Source organism: Mycetomoellerius zeteki, unplaced genomic scaffold, assembly GCF_001594055.1.
Source record: "Mycetomoellerius zeteki isolate Tzet28-1 unplaced genomic scaffold, Tzet1.0 scaffold328, whole genome shotgun sequence".
NCBI lineage: Eukaryota > Metazoa > Arthropoda > Insecta > Hymenoptera > Formicidae > Mycetomoellerius > Mycetomoellerius zeteki.
Window position 1 is genome coordinate 49,299 of NW_017257314.1, and position 11,778 is coordinate 61,076.

Consider the following 11,778-nt stretch of genomic DNA (forward strand, 5'->3'; position numbering starts at 1 on the left):
AGAGAGAGAGAGAGAGAGAGAGAGAGGTCATCATGTATCAGGTATATAATAAAAAAATCCTTCCGTGAAAGTTATATATAGCTCTCAGATGGAAGATGCTACTATGTTATTGAAGCAAGAAAGTATTTGAGAAAATATCTGGTCGTACTTTCTAAATAAGATTGTTAAGCGCAAAAATAAAAAAAATTATCAAGACATCTAATAAAACATCACAATTGTTAGTCAATATATAGTAAAAATATGTAATAATAACGAATAAAACTAAACATAATAAAATTAATGTGAATATCTTATCAGAATGATTCATCACAATCTTTGATGACTCTGATATTGACTTGACATAGGTATGAAAAATAATCATGCATTTTGTCCGATTTGTATAAAATTAAACGTGTATTTCTCGTTTTGAGTTTTGAGAATAACTTGTTCCAATTATGATCAATATGTAATTTGACATGTCATTAATCAAATCTGTTTTAGCAACACGTTCATTACAATAAATTCGATAGAATTCTAATGAGCGCATGTTGATAAAATAGATCTGATTAATGGCTTGTCAAATCACGCATTGATCATAAGTGGAACGAATTATTCTTAAAACTGAAAACTAAACACAGATGTAATTTTATAAAAATCGGGTAAAATGCGAGATCTTTCTTTTATATTGTATCGATAATCATAGATAGTTATTGAAGATTATGATTAATACATCGTCATTCTGAGAAGATATTAACATTATTTTTTTCCCAGAAACGAATATATCCCGATTTAGAAATTTACCTCGTCTATTGATCTTGTCATTTGAAACAACAACGAGCGGAAACCACAGAAAGAGCTCTTCGGATTTAAAAGACAACCTGATATACTTCACCCACTCATAATCTTGTAATAACGTATTGCACAGTGTGGGAGTTAATATTACCTCTTCTTACGTTATCCGCTTGTCATTCGGCTCGCCGCCATCGTCGACGGTCAACAGATCGATACAACTGGCGGTCCCTTTGGAAAAACGAAATTCAAACGATGTAGATGTCGGTTACTCGTCAATGTTACACGCCAGGATGCGCGATCGATCGATTCGGAATCTCAATGGACGGATAAACGCTTCCTATTTTTAGCAGTCGAATGTCGCACTGGATTTCAGGTCGAGCTCACACCGATATACGTTACCAAATGAACTTCTCGCTACCTAATTGTCGTGCATACGGTGATATGACGACTCTCATTGCAGCTCGTATTGCTCTCTCTCTCTCTCTCTCTCTCTCTTTCTCCTTCGTTTCTCCCTCGTTACGAGAATATAACGATTTGAAACTAGACTCCTTATCTGGAAATATGATAGGATTTCTTACCGTTCGAAATGACGTTTCTTAACCTTCGGATACGATAAATTAGTCTTAACAACCGATATCTCGATAATTATTTTTTACATTTATCATAGGTATACCAATATTTAGTGAATTTAGTCTACTCTTATAATTGCGTGCTGTATTTTACTTCATTAGCGAAATTGACATTCTAACATTTCACATTATAGAATTAGATTTTGATAAAGACCTTGTACTAAATCAGAATACGGGAAAGACGGTAAATTGAATCACTCTACTACAATTAATTCTATCCAATTACACAAATGTCGTATTTGAAAATTCTGCATTGGCGTAGTTCAATCGGCCAATTGTCAAACGCAACAAAATTCTCTCCTCGTTATGATACATCATTAACTAGCTCTCAAAATTTTGCCATCCCCTTTGACATCTCGTTTCGCGATTATATATAGGCTCACGTGTCAATATGTCTCCGGCCATATCGAACGTCGATACCAGGTTGATGATTCACATCTACGAATTGCAGGGAGAAGACGACGAGACATCCCCCTATAGTCCTATTCTCATTCCGCATTTACACTCCGGCAAGCGGAAATATCTCGAGTATAGAAATAAAAAGCTAAAGGATTTTAATCATTTGGCCATTCGCCCAATTCGTCAACCGTTCTTTATATTTGGATAAGACAGTTCGGGAAATACGGATATAATTCTTAGGCCTAGTTCACTTTTTAGCAATAAATTACTACGCACTATTTATTAGGGATTAGCTGGATCGTAAAATTATTGGATACCGGATACTCGGTCGGATATCTGAAACAAGGCTTCAAAAAAAAAACGAGGGAAAGTAGCGATAATAATTTTCTTTATCTTCCCAACGTGAAAAGAAAAAGAGGAAAAATAAACTGTTCAAGAAGTTTAGCCAAAAAGAATAAAATTCTGCATTAATGACGCAAAATTTAAATATAAAATTTTAGCTGGATATATAGTATTACCGGATATTAATGATCCGGCTATCCGACCAGATAGTAAAAAGTACCGGATAATATCGGATATCGGATATTTCCCGGATATCCGGTGCATTCCTACTACTTATTACAGTTCAATTCTCGATGAGAATTTTCAAATGAAAATTGAAATTTACTGAAATTATACATTTATTTTGTACAGTAGGAATTCTCTACGGCTTTGCTCGTATCTCGTGATCTGTACGTACAGTAAAAAACGCGTCGACGGCGATTATTTATGTCCGAGCGGAACGGGGAAGCATGCAAATAAACTCGTTGAAACAAAGGGTAAGGTATTAACGACGCGATTAATTCCGTCGAGAGTATTTTTCCGCGGTATTGTGATTTCCGCGTTTAAGCTCTCGGAACGGCACCGGATTCAAGCGTTGGTTAAGGTAGAGAAATATAATATACGTCATAACGGTTCCGTAATTTAAATAAATTACACAAATATTGAGAACTTACAACGTCCTAAATAACATATGAAATATAAATATAAAAAGAAAATATCGTAATTTCGTATATGTTTTTACAAAACGTATATATACTTGACATTTGAAAAAAAAATCAATTTTTAAAAATTCACTTTTTAAAAACTAACTTTACCTTTTAACATTTGCAGATTTTTGTTTTAAAGTGTACGAATTTTTACAAAAAAGCCTGACTCGAAAATGATATCGTATATTAAATTTCTTTTTCCGCGTGCCTCATTAATTTCTTTTATTTTATATTCTCATCTTCATATTGCGAGTTTGAGATTAACGAAAGCTCACGGATTAAACGTCCTCACGGCCGTTATTACGCGCGTGCACGTCGTAACGTATTGTTAGTCTGTCGCATCTTGGCGGCGTTATTGACAATGCCCGATGCACATGCAGTATCCGCTTTAGTGGCGCGATGCGAGTGTTGCTGCAGCGCATCATCCCCAACGGCCCTGTCCTACCACCTGCACCGTCACGTATTTTTAGCGGTAACGTACAAAGTGAAGCCTGATCTCTCCCTTTCTCTGTTTTTTAGTGCGACGCGCTTCTAACGATGTACCTCCTTCTCCCCGCGAAGAAATGCAAAACCGATGTAAACTAGATGCAGAGAGTCCCCAGCTATACTTGCCCGCTATTTCGAACCAGGTCGGGGTCAAACCTGGAATGCTAGATTTTTACGATAGCTCGCCCTTTCCTTTCCCTCCTCCCCTCCCCCCTTGTCCAGAGAAATACATTCACATTTATACATTTCAAATATATGATATGATCGGACGAAATTGTGTTTTTTATATTTTATATCTGCATAACTTTTATTTATCTATACAAGGATTCCCATCTGCCGGAGACAAAAATAGCCTTGACGATGAAGGCTGTCACACTTTCTAAATGAGAGACTATTAAAGATAATCGTAGACTAAAATTTGCACGTTCCAGTACAACGATACCCTCTAAATTTCTTGAAGTGAAATTTCATTCCAAAAAACTTAAAATATTGTTATAATCGAAAAAAAAATGAAAAATTCGCACTCTTGAATAAGAGTGGCAGATTTTCGCTCCTTTTTTTTAGTGAGATTTCACACTTTGGAGTAAGATTCACTCCAAAATAGAAGTGAGATTTCTTTCATTTGGAGTGAATCTCACTCCAAAAAAAAAAGAGTGAAATTCTGCCACTCTTATTTAAGAATGCAAATTTTGAAAAATTTAGAGAGTAAAATAGCATAATGTCCCACATGTAGTATAATGATTTAAATTTTATCCTTTTTTAAATATTGATAAAAAAAATTATAGACATAGTGATAGTAAGATCATCCATACTGGTATTCGAGGAAATGCAATAAACAACAACTTTCGTAAAACTGTTATAAGATAAACGACTATTATGCGATAAAAAAAGCAGACTGTCACATTTCCATTACGAACCTACATACTGACTGCCATTTTATGTCTGACAGGTCTTTACCTGGTAAGTAAAGAATTAATGGAAAGAATTCATGGGCGGTAGAGTCCGATGGAGAGAACATGGGCGACAGGGAGCGAGCTCACGGAGTGACCATTTGTTTCACTCGATTCTAAAATACGGATTGGCCCCCGGGAAGATAAAAGAACTCACTCGAGAAGCGCCCGCGCCGTTAAGATCGAGCCCTTTTTCGTGCGGACTTTAAGATCGACGAGATTAGAGACGTACGACTCGTCTGAGAGAGGTGAACGACATCGTTACGATATAGCGACGTACATTTGCTCGAAAATTCACGATAGGACGCCTGATATTCTACGAGCATCTGTCGGCAACACGCCGCAAAAAACAGGTACGCCAAACGGAATCGACAGGAAGTCACTCCGATGGATCGCGTACATCGAATATTTCACATATCACAGGGCGATCGGTTGTGAAACCGTGCTTGAGTTTTCTTCCTACCCTCCTGCCCTCTTTTTCATCGGATTCGCAAAAGAATGTTTCCGAAATTCTTTTATGTCGAATCGATATTTCGCTAGCGTCCCATTGTAATATTATATCGATTATAGTCATTACATTCTCACCTCGTCACGTCAATTATAAAATTACATTCTCCACATATTATAGAGTTTTTAATGAAATCGAATCTTTGAAAAAAAAAATCGGACTTTCCCATCGCTATTGTTAACTGAATCACGCGTCAGAATTTTGTTCTCTGACAGTGATTCTCGTTAATCTCACTGACGGATTCTGTTCTCCGATTGAAATTCTCTGGTGAATGCAACATTTGCGAATTTTATTTTCTAAAAATGTTCTCTCTCTCTCTCTCTCTCTCCCCCACATACATACACATATATATGTGTTTTAATTTTATACATATAAAGTTAAATCTTAATATATAAAACTAGTCAGACAACCGTGCAGCACAGTAGTCAAGCAATCATCAGAGGCGGATCTACTCGTATGTTGTTACTAAAGCTAACGAAATTTAATGTTATAAAGCCACGATAATTTAAGAACTTCCAAGTTTACTTGCTAATTAATTTTGAAATTGCGAGCCGTAGCAAATATATTTTAATCTGAAAGACTCACAAAGTATAGAGATTAATAACTATGAACGTTGAAGAGAATCTCATACGTGGGCAAAAAAAGCTTTTTCGATAATACAGAAATCTTTTGTTTTCATTATAATATTAAACTTCAGATCCTCATCTACTTTCTCTCTGATCCACCTTCTTTATGTTAAACAAGATTGTGCACAGAGGATTAATCAAATTTGATTGCACATCCTGAGAATGTCTTGTCACTATCAAGATTGGACGGTCAATGAACAGCATTACGCGCAGATGCCTATACGTGGTGTCGTGAATACTTTGAACCAGTGTGCGTCCGAAAGAGAGGGAAAGAAAGAGGGGATGGAGGGATGAAGAAGAGAGAGTTACAACGTTTTCTCGATTGAAGCAATCTGGACCACTCCGGCAACAGTTTTTACGAGCTCGCGTTCAATTAACCACGCACGTGACATACGCAACAAGAGAATGCTAAATATTTATATTTCGACTCGATATTTTACGTTTTTTTTTTACGTACAGTTGTAATCAAACCGAGGTTCAGACATTTTCGTTGGGACACGTTTAATATCCCAACAAAAAAAGCCGATGTTATTTGTCATCACTTTGACGTCAAAATGACGATAAATAACGTCAGCTTGTTTGTTGGGTTATAAAAGAATAGAATAAAATTTATTGTCTGAAAAATGCAAAAATTCGAATTACTGAAATTGAGTTTTTCATTTTACAACTAATAATCGAATAATACCTCGCGATTTAGATCGGTAAAAAATATATCAAATTGTAAGTGATATTTCTAATCTTATTATATTGTATAAGTGGTACTCTTGTGTGAAGGCTGTAACCAGCTGCTCCCATTAATTAAACCGGCCTTCCATCTCGACGTCCCATCGTTCCCGGACAGATCCGGATCGTTTCGGGATAGAGATCGCCGGCAAGAGAGACGCAAAATGAGACAGTGTGAAAAATTGCTACATACCTAAATCTTCAAACTCTTCCCGGCTATCCGATCGTAGACGCGAAGTCGCGGCGGACGATTCATTCGTCGCCGCTCAAGTATCTATAGCTAGGAACGATCGCATCGCGGGGGCTATTGCAGAACGCACGTCGACCTGAGACCTACGTGAGAAACGACACAGAAAACCCGCGTGAATCCCCTGTATATTGTATGTGTGCATATGTGTGTGTGTGTGTGTGTGTGTGCGCGCGTGCGGCTGTACGCTCGGCTCACCGTTGCGCCGCGGCCGCGCCGCGCCGCGCCGATCGTTGCACGCCGCGGACGCCGCGGACGCCGCGGAATCGGGAACGGAAAATCGATCGACTCGCTGTACGTATGTGCGTGTGCATTTGCGTGCGTATGTACAGTTTACTTGTATGCATGTGCGTACCTATTTGCATTCGCAACGAGCGTCCAAGGGGTGATACGCGAACCATCGACAAGGAACCGTGCTCACGTCGGAAATGCAAGAAGCCAGTGGTAAGACTTGTATTGTCTACGATGCTAGAAATCGTTCCGAGATCTCAAATGGAGAAAGAATTGACCAATCAAAATGGCCACAGGTAATTTGTTAATTTTTTTTCTGTCCGAAATCTCGGAGCGATTTTTACACTGAGAAAAAATATACTAAAATTTAATAAATATTTGTTTGAACAGTAAGTACTAACTTAACATTTACTTGTAAATATTTGCTAAAGAAAAAAAAGATAGTTAAATGAAATTAATTCTTGTACCAAATAATATATATTTAAATATAATAAATATTCAGTACTATTCAAACAAATATTTATTACACTTTAGTACAAAAAAAAGTGTACTAAAATTTAGTACACTTTTTTTCTCAATGCAACATTGTGAACACAAAATTGCAGGAAGGCAAGTCAAATAGCGAGCGATTCGCTTATCTTGCGTTTGCGAAAAAGTATATTAAGAGATTAGATAAATTGACTGAAATACATATATTGCCTGCAATTCGTTTCTCTATTAATATCGCATATACATTAAGTGTAATATTGAATTCGCACGAAACGGGGGAAAGCGAATCGAGCAAATTAAAAGAGAAGATCAGAAAACGAGAAAAGTAGAAGCGAGCAAAGTAAGTGTTACTTGGCTCGACTAGTTTCTCCTTCAATTTTGCGTACATTCATAACCAGGGAGAAAGCAAGCCGAAGGCGAGGAAAACCTAGTGATACATATTTGAAAATAGAAAAACGTAAGCGAAGTAGCTGACCACAGTCGAAAACGTAAGGCAATGACGTAAGCAGCAGTAAAACAAAAACTGTTGATTTGCTTATTGCTTTGCGTTTTACTGCTTACGTTTTTCCATATGCTCCTAGCATGCATACTTTACTTATCTCGCGTGATAAGGAATCACAGAGAAGATAAACCGGTTGCTTGGGTCGCTTCTATTTATGAACATCTACAGAAAGTCATAGCATCGGATTAAAAAACTCAACCAGCGCGCAAACAGAGAAGCGAGCTTCTCACTCGGCCCCTGAATTAACTCCCTTTGAATAAGGTAAACAGGTATCTCGCTCTCTCTATCTAAATTTGCTCGCCTGTTGACTTTGCTTAAGGAAACGCTTCGTGTTAAAAAACTGAGAATGCGCGAAGCTGGAGATAGACGGTCAAATAGCGAGATATCTTACTAATACATTTTCTCGAGGAAAACAAGCAATTCGCGTTTTTCTTAACTTAATTCTAGCGTTCCTTTTCCGTAACGATCTTACGCGAGGCTAACTAGAGACCCTATAAGGCTAAGGAAACCAGATGATTAGGACAAACCTTTGATTAGCCCGTCGCTTTTGTCAATAAGAATAAGTAAAAACAAGATACAGATTAAAGTAAGATAGCATATATAGAAAGAGACATTATATACACCCTTATTTTTCGATCTTGATAAAATTGCTCCTGGCCAGACTCTGTTATAGGATCTCATATAGGCGAGGTCAAGGAGCAGCTACGTAACTAATCTGCAAATCATTCGCTTACCTCTACTCTTATCTCTCTTGTCAAGTTAAAACAAATAATCTGCCATCTGATTCGCCTCGTTGCCAACCCCGCATAAATTCGGCATTGTGGCGGTTGCGTGTTCAAACGAAGTCACGTTTCGAGCTTAATTGTCGGACGAAGGAGATGACAAATCCAAGTCACGTCGAAGGAATTCAATGAGAAACTACTTATTGAAAAACGTAGACGAGCGAGATGCCTCTGGAGACGAGAGAGGGAACAGGATAGTTGCGATATTAAACATCAGGGTATTATCGGGTTCATGATCTCACGCGGCGTATTAGAATCTCTTCCGGAAGGAGGGACACGTCAGTGAAGATCGAGGAGCGATCGCGAGAGAATCCCGTAAATATTCAAACTCCGTTCGAATCCCGCGATCGCATCTTCGTTCTCCTCTGGTGCATCCAACGTGCGGGATCCGGCGACACGGCGCATGTACCGGCGTGAAAAATCACGAAAATCACGAGTGTTCGTCTCCGCACGCACGGTCGCACGGCCTCGCCGGGAAATAGAGTCGTCGCCGTCGTCCGGGCACGCGTCTATTCGCGTACTACTCGCCGAGCAAGTGGGACTCGGATCACTCGGATGCGATGGACGGATGACGCGCGCCGCGTCGCGCCGCGCCGCTGACGATCAATCGCGCGCGGGAGGCAGACTCGACGGACGCGGCCGCGCGTCGACGAGGAGGTGACGGCCCACGTTTCCACCGCGGGTGACCGAGCGGCCGATATCGCGCGCCCCGTTACCTCTCTCGGTAAGCGAACCTCGAGGAGTCTCTCCCGTGTGGGCGAATCGCATCGCGCGCCTTCGCCCCCGTCGTCGCCGCGATACTACGTCGCCGATATCGGCCTCACGGCCGAGAGAGACTAGGCTGAAGGGAAAGAATAACAATTGGCAACATCCTCGCGCAGGAGCTCCAAGACGATGACGTCGTTCCCATCCGACGCGCGGATCGGATACACACGTCGCGATTCTCTCTACTTGTACTCGCGCGAATATCGTGCCGTACGTGTGGTATCGGGGCGGCCCGCGGCAGACGGACGGATCGATTCGTCGAATCGCGTGCGCCTCGGCATCGCTCTCGGCATCGCTCTCGGCATCGCTTCGCGAGTAACCAAGATCCTTGCGAGCAAATCGTATCTACAACGTCGGCGCCTCCGCCGACTTCCACTTTCTCTCTACGCCACAACTCCGATACCACCGACGTCATAGTTGCCGTCACCTCCGTTCTTCCCATTGCTTCACAAATCTCACGTTCGAACGGGAGAAAGCGTGTGAGAAAGACAACCGCTCTCGCGACCGTCGCCGTCGCCACCGTCACTACTGGCGTGATAATTACCTTTTTGTCGCGTCGCGTTCAAGGCATACACTGGTCACTGTATTTAAGGCACGGTGCACTACTGGTGTCCCAATCCTTGGGCCCGCTAAACTAGCCGCGATAATCCGGAAGCCGCGAGCGCGAGTCACACAGGATGTACCGAGGGTGGCCGGGCACTGAACGGCCAGATGGCGCTCGCGTCCGCGCGCCACCCCTATCATCGAAACCACCACCAACCCCTACTACCACGGACTTCTTCTCTGCCTCCCCCCCTGCCCCCCATCTCCCTCACCCTGGGATTTCCTCGCCATCGCGTTCTTGGGAGAGAAGGGGTGTTCGACATCGTTCCCGATTCTGTCCCATGGGCGCCGACAGAAATTTTCGTGGGATGAACCACGTGCGCAATTATTTCGGAGATACCACCACTAAGACCCGAGGCTTTTCTTTACTGTTGCACCCATTCAAAGAAGTTTTATAGAAAAATTCACGTTTAATATGAAATGCCAATATAACGGTATTATCGTGTGAAGAATAATGACTTCGAGGTCTCGTGTTGTTGACCTCGCGCTATTTAAAATCGCGCTGTGCAATTTCGTCGCACCGAAATGTGTCAGCATAGTTGACGTAAATGTAAAACTATTGAAAATAAAAAAGAGCTTTACGTTAAAACGACGTTAAAGCGCATTATTGCTCAGCAAATGTCAGAAGCGGACTTTACGCGGTGCGAAACGATGTTTATCTGCTTTTTAGTAGATTGCAGGATAGGAGTAACGTGATCTAAAGTTTACGCGGATCTAAAGTTAAACTCTTATCGACGTTTCTATTTATTACAGCATTTTGCATTTCGTTATCCTTTTAGATTCGCGGAGTCGTTTGAAGGAATATCATTTAATAAATCAATAAATGTAAGAGTAAGCTATTATACTTACGAAATATAACGCCGCAATTTCGTTCTATCGCTGTATCTAGACTTTAGAGAATGGCGTGAAAGGCACGCGCTATCACATTTATACCAACACGACCAGTCGAGTAACCGCAGATTATTTTTCGAGTTTTCTTCCGTGTCACTTTTATTGTACACACGATATTGATTACCCAGAATATTTTCTGCGCTACAGTGATATGCAAAACATCTTTTCGCGAGACCAATAACCTTTACCAATCGAGAAAAACAAAAGACATGAACAAATACCTTTCTTACAGTTCATATATTCATATATGCTCTAGCTGCTAGCGGAAACAGAAATCAGAACGTAAGTCGAATGTAAAGGGAGAGTGACAGAAGTGGAGGAGAGTAAACGAAGCTAAAGCGTAAAGAAGATAAAAATTGAGACAATGAAACGTAAAAGAGGCGTTTATGTTTCTTTTATGTTTCGTCGTCTCAATTTTTGTCTTCTAAAAGCTTCGTTTACATTTCTGTCACTCTCCCCTTACATTCTCGACTTACGTTCTGATTTCTGTTTCCGCTAGCGGCTAGAACATATATGAATATATGAACTGTAAGGAAGGTATTTGATCCGATTTTTTTATTTTTGCCAAGGCGAACTTTACCCCGTAGATATTTGTATTTCTTATGTCCCCCCAGATAGAACACAAAATCATAAGATGAAATGGAAGTCATTTAAGAAAAATCATAATAATGTCATTCGATACAATTTTTACTTTCTGATGACTTTGTGATGAATTCTAGACGTGATAATAAAAGTATTGAGTGACATCATTATGACTTTTCCTATAATGACTTCTATTTGATGTATTTTAATTTTATTATCTGTATAATTTTGTATTATATATATATGTATATATCTAGATGTAATCCTTTATGCTATATAATAAACATTTATGTTTGACTACTATAATTTGTGTTACATCTTCTATATTCATGTTCTACTTTTATTTATATGACATATTTTTTATATACTGACGCATGCTTAGACTTTCTTCCTTATTTTGGCGTAGACATCTCGAGCGATAATGGAAACAAAACTGTGCTTCGTGAGGTTCTCCCCGTGCTTCCTAAACGCGATTTGCATGCGTTTCATCAAGTGATTCTCCAATTTTCGTATGTAATGAGCGAGATGTGACGACAGAAATAACATTAGTTTCCATGCGCAGCAAG

At 40.0% G+C, this 11,778-nt stretch overlaps 1 protein-coding gene across 2 annotated transcripts in view; it reads right to left on the reverse strand.

Moving 5' to 3' along the window:
- The window catches only part of LOC108725186 (uncharacterized), a 37,687-nt gene extending 29,220 nt beyond the window's left edge, over positions 1-8,467 (reverse strand). The window contains exon 1 of one of the 2 annotated variants that reach the window (XM_018452037.1): positions 8,324-8,467. The gene's annotated coding sequence lies outside the window, so the exon portion shown is untranslated. The remainder of the gene's footprint in view (positions 1-8,323) is intronic. The other variant, XM_018452038.1, reaches the window with a different exon arrangement.
- Positions 8,468-11,778: the final 3,311 nt, after the last annotated feature.